The sequence below is a fragment of the Notolepis coatsorum genome (genome assembly GCF_963971535.1).
Source record: "Notolepis coatsorum genome assembly, chromosome: 6".
Classification (NCBI taxonomy): Eukaryota; Metazoa; Chordata; class Actinopteri; order Aulopiformes; family Paralepididae; genus Notolepis; species Notolepis coatsorum.
Window position 1 is genome coordinate 19,709,702 of NC_140170.1, and position 14,411 is coordinate 19,724,112.

Below are 14,411 nucleotides of genomic sequence, written 5' to 3' on the forward strand. Positions count from 1 at the left end.
AAATTGGCTTATTACTACACCATGTACTTGCAAGTTTATATTTAGTAAAGATAGCAGTCCTACTACACCATGTACTTGCAAGTTTATATTTAGTAAAGATAGCAGTCCTACTACACCATGCACTTGCAAGTTTATATTTAGTAAATATAGCAGTCCTACTACACCACTTGCACGTTTATATTTAGTAAAGATAGCAGAGAGAGAGATAAAGAGAGAGAGAAAGAGAGAGAAAGAGAGAGCCAGTTAGCTAATTAAATTCGATTGCACAGCTGATCTGTGGTGGCCTTGATAAGCAACGTGCGCACCTAATGTCCAAAATAGCTAAATAGGTACTTACATTTTTACATATTTAGTAAAGATAGCAGTCCTATACACCACTTGCAGGTTTATATTTAGTAAAGATAGCAGTCCTACTACACCACTTGCAAGTTTATATTTAGTAAAGATAGCAGTCCTATACACCATGCACTTGCAAGTTTATATTTAGTAAAGATAGCAGTCCTACTACACCACTTGCACGTTTATATTTAGTAAAGATAGCGGAGAGAGAGAAAGAGAGAGCCAGTTAGCTAATTAAATTCGATTGCACAGCTGGTCTGTGGTTGCACAGCTGATCTGTGGTGGCCTTGATACGCAACGTGCGCACCTAATGTCCAAAATAGCAAAATAGGTACTTACATTTTTACATATTTAGTAAAGATAGCAGTCCTATACACCACTTGCAGGTTTATATTTAGTAAAGATAGCAGTCCTATACACCACTTGCAGGTTTATATTTAGTAAAGATAGCAGTCCTACTACACCACTTGCAAGTTTATATTTAGTAAAGATAGCAGTCCTATACACCATGCACTTGCAAGTTTATATTTAGTAAAGATAGCAGTCCTACTACATCACTTGCACGTTTATATTTAGTAAAGATAGCAGAGAGAGAGAAAGAGAGAGAGAAAAAGAGAGAAAGAGAGAGCCAGTTAGCCAGTTAGCTAATTAAATTCGATTGCACAGCTGGTCTGTGGTGGCCTTGATAAGCAACTTGCGCACCTTATGTCCAAAATAGCGAAATAGGTACTTACATTTTTACTGAAAGACATCTTTGGTTGAGAAAGAACTTGTTCTGCCGCGCAGTGCGCGCACACCACACTGTGAGAAAGAGTTAGGAAAAAATGGACTCTTTATACCAGGGGTCAGCAACCTTTTTGACAAGGAGTGCCTGTTTGAAATATAGTTGTAACTAGTGTGCCTCAACAATATTCCATGCATCATAATTTTTTGTCTCATAATCAGGTATTTTTAATGATAATTTTTACATTATAACATCATTATTGTTATTGTTATTATTAACAATATTATTATGATTGTTGTATCAACCCTAAATCTGAGTTGGGGGGGGGGGGGATGCAATGCAGACAAACAGCTGCATACAGTGCGACCATTTCACTCACATTTGCCCATTCATTTTTGGACACATCACACACCATCTGTGTGTGTACTGTACGTGTGCTGTCATAGCTCCACCTACAGGCCTAATGGAGAACACCAGGAGAACACCAGGATGTGAATGGAGGGTGAATGTGAGGTATATCGTATAAATAAGTTTTGATTGATCGCAAGACTACACTGTAAAAAAATAAATAATAATAAGTTACCAGAACTTAAAAATATTGAGTTCAGTTACTGTGCATTAATGTTTTCAGTTTTCAATCCATAATAAGTTAACAGAAAAATAAGTACACAACCACATTATTTCAACCTAATAAAACTATGTTTTAATAGTAATACTCACATTTAGAGTAAAAAAAAAATTATTTTAACATGTGCAATGTTCAATGAAATAGACAAATAAATTATAAAATTTTGATTAATCCCACTGGTCACAATGGTGACCGTAATAATGTTTTTGTTATAAGGCTCTGCAAATATTACTGAATGATGTAGCAATGTATTTCCAGCTAAATTGAAATAATAAACAAATAAAGGGTCTCAATTAAATATGTGGTAGTAAAAATAACCTGTGGGAGGATTTCAACAAGATAAATGCGACAACAGTGCAAAATAGTTCACTATAATATTAAAAAATAAATAAAAAAAATTATATATATATTTTTTTTATTTTTTTTTTAATGCTGCCCCCTGTGCCTATGAAAATGCCCCCGCGTGCCTATGCAGGCACGCGTGCCTAGGGTTGCCTACCCCTGCTTTATACTCTCACGTGCTTCAGTCCACACGCATGCGCACACACATGCGCACTCCAACACATACTTGTCCAGGCCGCGTGTATCCTTTCCGCAACGGAATTCGGTTTCCGGGTTCCTCTGATTGGCCGCAACCCCCACGTGACCCGCCCCCCTATCCACCGCTCTGCCGCTGCCGCGGACTCACTCGCTTCCTCAATTTATACGCATGGAAGTATTGACTGAATGAATGAACGAATGAAAACTTTATTTAACAGATTGCAGAATGGGTACAATACAGTACAGCTCAATACACACAATTGTTAAGGGGATGCAGACCTGAGAAAGACGTTTGTCTTGTTTACATCAGGGTCCCCCATTTTCTATTCATATAGAACGACTACGGCGTAACAAATCATTAAAAAAATATACCGATTTGTCTGATGAATACCCCCAAAACATGGAGGTCCCGAATGCATGGAAGTATTGATTGCGCCGTAACAAATCATTAAAAAAAGATACCGTTAACTGGAATATGTTGTGCCTTTACACATATGTTGGATTATGTAATTGGTTTGTCATGACAAACAAATAAAATATCGCATCGCCGGCTGTCTCTGGCTTGCTCCAGCGGACACCAGAGCTCAGCCCGCGGCGAGAATGTGCTGCCGCGAGCGGCATCGCTGAGCTCTGGCTCTGACTACATGCAGTCACTGAGTGTTGTTGTAGCCAGCGGGTAAATCGCGATTTTTTTATTTGTTTGTCATGACAAACCAATTACATAATCCAACATATGTGTAAAGGCACAACATATTCCAGTTAACGGTATATTTTTTTAATGATTTGTTACGTAGTCGTTCTATATGAATTGAAAATGGGGGACCCTGATGTAAACAAGACAAACGTCTTTCTCAGGTCTGCATCCTCTTAACAATTGTGTGTATTGAGCCGTACTGTATTGTACCCATTCTGCAATCTGTTAAATAAAGTTTTCATTCATTCATTCATTCATTCAGTCAATACTTCCATGCGTATAAATTGAGGAAGCGAGCGAGTCCGCGGCCGCTCGCTCTGCCGCGCGCGGCAGCGGCAGAGCGGTGGATAGGGGGGCGGGTCACGTGGGGGTCGCGGCCAATCAGAGGAACCCGGAAACCGAATTCCGTTGCGGAAAGGATACACGCGTCCAGGCCGCGTGAATATTAAAGGCAACCAACTTGTGTTCAGCTTTTCTCTGATATGCCACGACCCCCCGCCCGCGTTTGTAACGTCATAACATCAGTGGAGGCTGCTGACTGATTAACTAGAAACTGTACATTGTGACGTTATATAATGTATAATGTTATTTCGCGTTTGTAACTTCATAACATCAGTGGAGGCTGCTGACTGATTAACTCGAAACTGCACAATTGTAACGTTATATAATGTATAATGTTATTTCGCGTTTGTAACGTCATAACATCAGTGGAGGCTGCTGACTGATTAACTAGAAACTGTACAATTGTAACGTTATATAATGTATAATGTTATTTCGCGTTTGTAACGTCATAAACCAACTACCAGATTCACTCGTCACTGTACATCAGTGGAGGCTGCGTAACTGACTGATTAACTAGAAACTGCACATTGAGGGGGTTTGAATCACGCTACATCAGTGGAGGCTGCTGACCAGATTATTATTATATTATATTATATATTAAATTATATTTTTTAAACATCCCCAACGCTGCAACACGCCCCCATTCCTCCCAGGTGTCAGGCGTCAGGCGCCTCATTCGCTTCCATTCATTTTGGGGACCGCGTTCAAATATCATACTTCTGAAGTATAAACAAACTATACTGCTGTGACGATTTTGAATATCTTAACATGTATTTACACCCATACAATTTTTTAGATGAATGATTGTGGATATAATATAGAAAACACATCATTATGATATTGTCAGATGGCGTTGTCAGATGTGTAGAATTCACCTACTTACAATTATTTTCATATAAAATACAATGGTGAGTGAGAAATGTATCTCCAGTGATAAAACCCAGTGCTCTATGATACACAGCGTGGATGGAGGGAGAGGCATGCATGTACATAATTTCACCATAATCAAATACAGACATAATTGTGGATTATTGTACAATGGTCTTCTTACTGGCAGCAGAAAAGCATGATTTGTTTCTATACATATTTTTACTTTCAACTTTTTAGAAAGGTGTTCCACATGGCCCATGGGTGTAAAAAGAGAGCTTATTATTAATCAGTCAGCAGCCTCCACTGATGTTATGACGTTACAAACGCGAAATAACATTATACATTATGCTCCGCGAAATAACATTATACATTATGCTCCGCCGCTTCATTCATTTCATTTGGGACCTCTGTCGCTTGCAGGGACCTCTGCCGCGCTTGAGGCAAAAGGGGGCGGGCGGTCACGTGGCCGTGTGGCCAATCAGAGAAATGCTGAACGAAAAGCTGAACACAAGTTGGTTGCCTTTAATATTCACGCGTCCAGGGCAGCCACTATACTTGTCCACGCCAGAAGCCCCGCCTCAAACCCGTCCACGCCTGGGCTCTGTGGCTCTGCAGATATACCCTACTCTCCTCTAGCGCGGAATCGAAACGCGCAAAACGCCAACGTGGAAGCACTCTTGGGCTGCCTTTAATATAGACGCCCACGGGTACAGAGTACAAGCCCCGAAGCCCCGCCCAAACGTTGGGCTTGCGGCTCTGCAGATATACCCCACTCTTCTGGGGACGGCAGTAGCTACTAGCTGCAGCTCCTCCTCCTCTCTGACTAAAACACACGTAGTTTCTGGAGTCTCGTCGTTCAGGTAAACAAAGGTACATTCGGTTCATGTCGACCTCTCCTTTTTGTTACAGTAAACTCTGCTTGTATTCATCTACTGGCCGCACATCTGATCTGTTGGGCGTTTCTGCCACTTTTCCATCCAGACTGGGCCTTGACCAGAGGTAAGTTAGCTGGAGCAGCTAACAAGCTAAGCTGCTATGCTAATGCTAATGCTACTACTGAGTCTGTGAGAATGTGTGACGTTAGATCAGAAACTGGTGCGACTCTATGTATAGAGAGAAATGTGCGTTTATTCAGCTCGTTACTAATAATGACCGAACATCTCAACTGTTGAGCATTTCAGCCACTGTGTCACTTTACTTGAGAGGCTATGCTGCTGAAATGCTTCTTAGGCCGTAAACAGTCTCCTCCCCACCGCATGTATATTATATTCCCTCCCCGCCGTATGTATATTTCTCTCCCACCCACCCACCCCCTCCTAATGTACAGTCCCCTCCCCATCATATGTATATACTCTGTCAGGATCTAGGGGTAACAGTACTGTATATTTGAATACCGTTTATGTCACAAATGTATCAGTACTAAATACCTATATGTCCCTATGCCATAAATGTCATGTATGTTGTGTATGTGAATGAATGAATGAAAACTTTATTTAACAGATTGCAGAATGGGTACAATACAGTACGGCTCAATACATACAATTGTTAAGGGGATGCAGACCTGAGAAAGACGTTTGTCTTGTTTCCATCAGGGTCCCCCATTTTCAATTCATATAGACATATATGACATACATGACATACAGATAGTCAGTACTGCTACATCTATACATTTATGACATACCAGATTTGCAAATACAGTACTGTTTGTGATACAGAAGGAGTCAAGAAAAGGGAGTATATACATTTGACGTAGAAACTGTACATTGGAGGAGGTTGGGTGGGGGGGGTTGGGTACATTGGGATATTGACAACCATACTGGGTAATTTACATTGGAGGTGGTTGGGGGGGCGGGGGGCACACTGTATAAACAAGTAACACTGTACATTGAGGGGGGGGGGGGGGAGGAGACACTGTACAAACAAACACAATTGTACATTGAACTATTGACAAAACCATACTAGGTAAATGACTGTATGTCATAAATGTCTATATGAATTGAAAATGGGGGACCCTGATGGAAACAAGACAAACGTCTTTCTCAGGTCTGCATCCCCTTAACAATTGTATGTATTGAGCCGTACTGTATTGTACCCATTCTGCAATCTGTTAAATAAAGTTTTCATTCATTCATTCAGCCAGGGCCCCACATTTGGACCACGGGTACCATCTTGGGGGACTAACTTTCATAGTGATTTTTGGGAAGGTATTCACCCCTACTGCTAGAAAATATGTGATATAAGGTATTCACCCCTACTGCTAGAAAATATGTGATAGAAGGTATTCACCCCTACTGCTAGAAAAGATGTGATAGCTGTGATAGATGTGACTGCTAGATAAAGTAAATAGCAATGCAGCAGTTGCCTCCAAATGTGTGCTATCACATCTTTTATAACACTACCAAGCATATTGTTCAGGCCTCCTGTCTGAAATGACATGCCCCAAATTAATCATGATAGCTCCTGAACCATAAGGCCTATATGTATGTTTCTGGTCTCCTTTGATAGGTAACAAGGTAGGACATATGAATCAAGTACACATCTATTACCATTCCAGAGTAAATGGAGATACAATGAAGGAAAACATGATATTTTTACCCTCACCTGGTACATAAATCTTAATTTAAAAGGCAATATGACCATTAAGTTGTTCAAGTTGCTTTAATAGTTGTCATAGTAAAATACAGAATACTTTTCCATGAAATGCTTTTTTCTGTATGAGCTCCTGAGAGTGTGCTAGTCCTAGATACAATAGATAAAACGTATAAAATAGAAAAAGTCAAGAGTACGTAAACAAAAGGTGTTCAGTCAATCAATATACATATTATATACAATATACAATATAGAGTAAAAAAAAGAGTAACAGTGAGGCACAATGCAGCAATGGGATCAGGTACAACTTAGGGTAAGGTGCAATGAGGTATGAATTGTAGTGCAAATCTCTTTGCTAATAAATATAAAGTGTGTTAAAGTGTAGAATGTTTTTGCTTGTATTTTCTTCCAGGTTAACTGTTGTTTACCTTGTGGCTCTGCGGCACAAAGAGACTGGAAAGGGTCCTCGTTTCCTTCTCAGCAAATCCAAATAGTACAAGGTGACTGTATGATATTTTAGATTTTATGACGACTGGATCTTTTTTTATTTGATACATTTTGGCTTTGTGGCTTGTGTGTCGCACAAACAACCTGTTAAAGAAAAAGTTTATGAGTGGGAGCCGATCGCTATCCTTGACCCACTATTGTGTGAATATTGTATCTCAGTATAGCTGCCTTGCCAGGGTAGTCAGACTGACATGTCAACATACTCGTGTAAAGCCAGATTCTTGTGTGCCTGCTTGTGCATAAAGCTGTCATTACCATGCAGTGTTTCCCCTAGGATTTTTTTCAGGGGGGGTGGTAGGGCTGCGCGATATAACGATAATTATCGCAATATATTTTAATAATCGATATCGGAAAAAAATATATATAGGAAAGAAATATATAGATTTTTCTTTTCTGACCTGCAACAGGGCAGTTTTAAAACCAGAGACAGTGGACAGACTTGTCTTTCTTGCCTGCAACTTAAAGTAATGGCTTTGCTTCTCCAAATGACAATACTGACCAAATTGAGATTTATTTTTCTCTTTTATTTTGTTTGCTTTCTAATTTAAAATACAGTTTGAAACCGTCTGTACACAGTAGGCTATGTGTGCTAGCAGAGCTAGTCTCCAGTCATGAGTCACGGTGCACATGTGCGGTGGTTTGTCCACCAAAAAAGCGCCAAAAGATAGAAAAGAAACTAGCAGAGCCAGAACTGTTCAACTCCCCTGGAGCCACAGCCAGCAGAGAAGCCGGTTTACTTTCGCTTTCAAACCAGCTGCAGCCTGAGAACTGGAGTGTGAGGGGATGTAACACTAAAGATGGCGGCAACGACAAATAATTGCTGCAAAATAAACATACATCTGTTGTTTTAAAAAAATATATATATTTATTTTTTTATTTTTTATATATTCGCTTTTTTTTATCGATTTTGTTGTATTGTATTGTATTGTTATCGCAATATCATTTTTTGATCGATTTTGTTGTATTGTAATCGCGATATCATTTTTGGCCATATCGCCCAGCCCTAGGGGGTGGTAGGCCCCCCAAAACTACAAATGTTGTCACGGGGCGCGCGTGTCACGGATATGTGGTGTCAACAGTGTCGTCATAGACGCGCGCAGTAAGGCGGTTGTTAGTATCGGTGCATTTCTCTACACTGAGCTGAAATGAAACGATTGCACATAAATTAGGTTTGTTATCGATATCGTTATCGCAATATCATTTTTGGCCATATTGCCCAGCCCTAGGGGGTGGTAGGCCCCCCAAAACTACTAGTGTTGTCGCGCTGGGTTAGAAAAAAAAAAATTCAAGGGCTTTTTTTGCCCCCCTTATTGATTATCGGGGGCTTTTTTTTGTATTTCGGGGCCACTGAATTTTTATGATAAACTGTTATTAAACATCCTTACATCCACATTTTTTGACAGTCTTCGTCCCGCGGACAAAAAGATCCACACAAGCTCCTCGAACACTAGCCGTGTTTGCAGCCGGAGTCGCACGACAAGCTTTGCAATAAATTATATGTCCTCCTCAACCCCTACCCAGTCTAATCCCCACGACTCCATCGTACTCCGCTTTACATTTTTTTATTTGAGGACCTGGGGAATCTGCTTCTCAGACTCTTTTTCCTTCGTGTTTTTATAGTTTGATAAAAAACGCTCCATCTTGTCTGTCTTCAAAATGCCATCAAATGCTGGTGAGCTGCTCACCTGATAATGTGAGAGGGTGGGGAGAGTGACGTTGAAATCGGCGTCTGATCAAAACAGATTTAATAAATCACGTCTTTCACTCAATAGTAATATAAATGTTTATACTATGTTTGATAACGTAATGTTAATGACATTAATAATGTCTCCATATATATATCATTAGTAAACTGTCTGGGGCTTTTTGTCCCCCCTGGCCCCCCTTAACACTTTGATCGCCATGGGTTAAATTCATAATTTACCATCCCTTGCCAGTTCTATTTGTCTATGGAGAAGTTCCCCTTCTTTGCAGGGCTATAACTTTTTAAATTCTATTGCTAAATTGCCATTATTATGGCCCATTCAATCTCCTATATGTATTGTTCAGGGTGTAGCAACGTTAAACTTTTTCATTCACATATTCATACTAAAATATGGTCTAAAGTATAAGTATGTTTTTATCGTTTTCAGCAGCTTTATCCAGAACTTGATTTATAGCTCCAAATGCATTTTTCTTCTCTGTGCATGCAGTAGGAGTAGGAAGACGTGCACCGTTAGCCTAGCTTAGCGTCAGTCACTGGAAGTAGGTTCCTCCATTAGCCTAGTTCCCAACGTCTTCCTACTCCTACTGCATGCACAGAGAAGAAAAAGGTATGTATCTTCTTGTCTAACTCCAGGGTAGATGGCAAATAAGCTAATTTCCCAAAATGTTGGAGTTTTCCTTTAACCGAGGTGACTTTCGAATACAGTCTCACAAGTTGATCTTACACAAATACTTAAATTATTCCCGGTAATAGGCGGCTGAGTGGCGCAGTGGGCAAGACGCTCGCCACTAACTTCTATCCTCACTACAGCCGACCAGTGGGAGGCATAGTCTAGCAACGTTCAAGACAGGGGAGGGAAGAATTGGAAATACGAAATTGGGATGGGAGAAAAATAGAAAATGAGAAAAAGTGGATTTTTTTTTTATTCCCGGTAATGAACTGAATGAACATCGAATCAATAGGACGTTTCGTATGTGAGGATTTCAAAGTAAAGGATGGCATGTGGTTCATTTCTATTATTTGCAATTGAGGAACAGGGTAATTTATGAGAATAATGTTAGGACTTATTGCTTCATAAACTTGTTGCACAAAATGTAAAGGCAATCCTATGAACCAAAGTTGCCTTGAGGCTCCAGGTAATGCGTTTAGTCGGGACGCGCTCCGAATTGCAGTCCAAAAGAAAAGATGATGCTGATCCGATAAAATGTCAAATAAACGGGATAGATTGGAAAGCGAACCAATAGCTGCCTACCACTATAAAACAAACAAAAAGGGTTTTGTAAATGAACTAGGGATGTCCGATATTATCGACCTACCGATATTGGCATTAAAATGTGATATCGGAAAATAGGTGCGCAAGGAGAATAGCCAAACAGTTTTTGACCGTGTCTTGACGTGTTCGTGTTGATGTGCCGTATAGGTCGCCGTTCAGTGTTATTAGTTAAAGAGTTTTTATATTACTTGGTGGATAATGGTCAATAAATGGATTGGCATATCCAAAATGATACGAGCACTCTGGACATTGAATTCTTCAAGCACGCGTCTAACTCAAGCCAGTCCCCGACTCTGTATACAGTCCCTGTTAGCATGCTGGTGGCTAGCTGACGGTTAGCATCCTGGTGGCTAGCTGACTTGAGGTTAGCATGCTGGTGGCTAGCTGACTTGAGGTTAGCAGGCTGGTGGCTAGCTGACTTGAGGTTAGCATGCTGGTGGCTAGCTGACTGGAGGTTAGCATGCTGGTGGCTAGCTGACTTGAGGTTAGCATGCTGGTGGCTAGCTGACTGGAGGTTAGCATGCTGGTGACAAGCTGGCAGGTTAGCAGACTGAAGGCGAGCATGTTTGTGGCTAATAGGTCAGTGGTTAGCATGTTGTTAGCTAGCTAGCAGGGTACTGCGAGGCAGGCAGGTCGACTGGAGGTCCTGGACAAGGAGACAGGCAGAGGTTTAGGACATGGCAAACAGAACAGAATAGAATATTCAGAATAGCAGGGTTAAGGCTGGAGTCGCGACTAACGTGTAGTTAAGTCGAACGACGAATAGAAAATGGGGGACCCTGATGTAAACAAGACGAAAGTCTTTCTCTGGTCTGCAACAATTGTGTGTTTTGAGCCGTACTGTATTGTACCCATTCTGCAATCTGTTAACACATTGGGTGCCATGGGTTATATCCATCAATATAGCCAGTCTGCCACCGTTGAAAGCCTATGGAGATGTTTACCTTCTTTGCAGGGCTATAACCTTTTAAATTGTATTGCTATTAGTGCTGTCAGGCGATTAAAGACATTTATCTAATTAATTACAGGATTTGTAATTAATTAATCGCATGTTAATCGCATAACCATTTTATGCCTGATATTCTATATTCTATAATCATATTTCAAATTGCATGTGTCCGGATGGCAGAATTCAGTACTGTATCTACAAAACCTTCTGTTTAATCATCTTCCATCTATTAATTTGCTTAGATTTTTCAGGTCTGGTCAATTAGAACATGGTGTTATTCACAGTCAAAGATAAAAGAAAATTATTGATATTCTCATTTGGTTCATTACAATTTACTCAAAATAAAATGTTCATTCAATAAATCACCGCGCAGATTGATTGATTGAATGAAAATGTTATTACCAGATTGCAGAATGCGGGTACAATACAGTACGGCTCAATACACACAATTTTTAAGGGAATGCTTGCAGACCAGAGAAAGACTTTCGTCTTGTTTACATCAGGGTCCCCCATTTTCAATTCATAATGAATTGTAAGTAAGGGTGCAACTTGCACCGTGCAATCCATTCTTTGTGGATCTAGCCCACAGTATTTCTGACACTGGGAATACATTCCCTGAGATTCATAGATGTCCCTAGAATCAGATACCAAGAACATGCAAATGAACCATATAAAAAAAAAATCTGTAAATGTGTATTCTACAGTCTTATGGAATGAATGAGATACCAAAAAATTATTATTAAAAAAAATATATATATTGTAATACATTTTGAGTTAATTTTCATAACGCGATAATTTGCTGTGTAATTAATTAATCTAATTAACGCGATAAACTGACAGCCCTAATTGCTATATTGACATTACTATGGCCCATTCAACATCGATTATCTATCGTTCAGGATCTGGGAACGTTATATTTTTTCATTCATACATTGTTGTGTGTTACTAGCGTCGAGAATATAAGTATGTTTTTAATCTTTTCTGCTGTAATTCCAAAAACAGTAGTTATAGGCCCTGAAGCATATAGATTATCGCTTGGCGTTTCTTTCCTATGCACGCTATATTAAAAAAATCAAATGTATATGATCGGTATACATTATGCTTCATCATGCGTGAAGGAAGGGGGGGGGGGGTCGTTTATAATTCCTTCATCGTCAGTAACGGCTTTATTTACATGGGTTGATACGTTGATCAGATGGTTTGCAGTGAAATGAATAAACAATCGGGCTGAAAATAACGTTAGTGTCCTCTTACCGTGCGCCGATGAGACTGGAGGAGAAAGATCCCAATTATTTGACGCCGATCTCCTACATCCATTTCCGGTTTGTATGGCGCAATAAACGCCAAAATCATATCGATTATTGTGTTATGAAAGCGATCCAAATGCACTATAGTGTTTGTCTTGAGTCCCGTAACAAGATGTGACTGCCGGAGGGATTTCCTCGACGCACCGATTGGCACTTCCGATTGGCACTTTGGCGAGAGTGTAACTCACCTGACCATCCACCACTGACCACCAGGCGGCGGTATTGAGGCGTTGCAATCTCATACAGGGTCCGGCTGCAGTCCGGAGGTCGGCTGGATGAATTATGAATGCCATGGCGAAAAAATGAAATATTGATCCCCAATGTGTTTTCAATCAAAAGTTCAAAACCATATGCTGCCTGGCCACGCCCCCCACTAAATGTATGCCAGAAGATTATGACAGAGGGGGTGCCGGATCCGATCAAATAGGTGCCGGTCCCAATCTGGCAGGTCCTGGCACAAATTAAGTCCTGCATTTATGTAATCGGCTTTGAATAAAAGCATGTCAACTAATTGGCCTACAGTTCTCATTCTTTTCCCCTCCATACTGTGATGTGATTGGTGGAGAGAAGCCTCCATATATGTCCTGGCTGACCAGTCAGTTCCAGTCTTGGATCTACAGTATGGGCTCTCTGTGACCATCTGCATTTATCCTTGTAGCAAAACTCCAGTTCCAGTAGAAGACGTCCAAGATCACACCCACTAGAATGAAGGAGGAATCAGACCAGCAGGACCTCTAAGTCAGAACAAGACCTCCTACTGAAGATACTTTAGTTTACTCTCCAGACCCAGAAGTAAATAAAGACTAGTATGTTGAGTTGTGTTTCCCTCTGTCCCAGATCCACCCAGAGACCTACTGATTATTAAAGAAGAAGATCAGGACGCGCTAGAGCCAGCCAAGGAGACTTCCTTTGAGATGAAGGAGGAGCCCACAGACCACCAGGATATCAGTATGTTTCTTTCTCTTATCTTGATTTAGTCTTCTCCTTCCTCTGCTCCAGCATGTTTGTATGTCTCAGTCTTTGTCGCCATTGCTTTCTCTTCTCTCATTCTTTAATTTGATCAAACTCTTGTTCACATTCAGCCTAACTCTTTGGAGCACTTTATTCTCGTATCTCTATTATAAATGGAACACCTTTGTCCTGTTCCCCTGCTGGATTGAATAGCAACCAGGAGAACTAAGCTGATAGAAGGGATCCCAACTGTGTATTAAGCCTTAGCTAAAGGGGTCAGAGGTCTTGTTTAACTTAAATAAATGTAATGGAGGAAAAGGATGTTTGATTTTAAACACAGTTCAGTATATAAATATAATAATTTGTCAAATAATACTGTAAATACTGGAGTATTTCCTTAGTTGCTGTCTCCCTCTGCCCCAAATCAACCTCCAACTTCCTATCAATCATGAAAGAAGAGGCTCAGCACTCAATTACATCCTGTATTAGATTTGTGTTTAAAGATAAAAAAAATAAAAAAAAAACATAGTGTGACAAATCTGTTATTACAGAAGAAATCAGAAAGTGGACAAATACTTTTTCATGCCACTGTAAATACTTAGTTTCTGTCTACCTCTGTTCCAGATCCACCCAGTGACCTAGTGATGATTAAAATAGAGGAGGTTCAGGACACGCTGGACCCACCCACGGATATGTCCACTGGGCTGAAGGAGGAGCCCACAGACCACCAGGAGACCAGTATGTTACTTTTTTTTTTATTGTCTTTCTTTTCTCTTGTTGTCCACCCTCTGTTGCAGCATAGTTGTATGTCTCTGTGTCCACAGCTTTCCTTCCTCTTTCGTTCCATGAAGTCTCAATCTATTTGTTTTACCATAACAAAGTGTGGTATTTTCACATACATTGTCAAAGAGTCTGATGGATGGAAAGTAAACTAAATGACAATGTGTTTCATTACTCTATATGACTGTCTTGCACTAGCTGGTAGACCCTCCT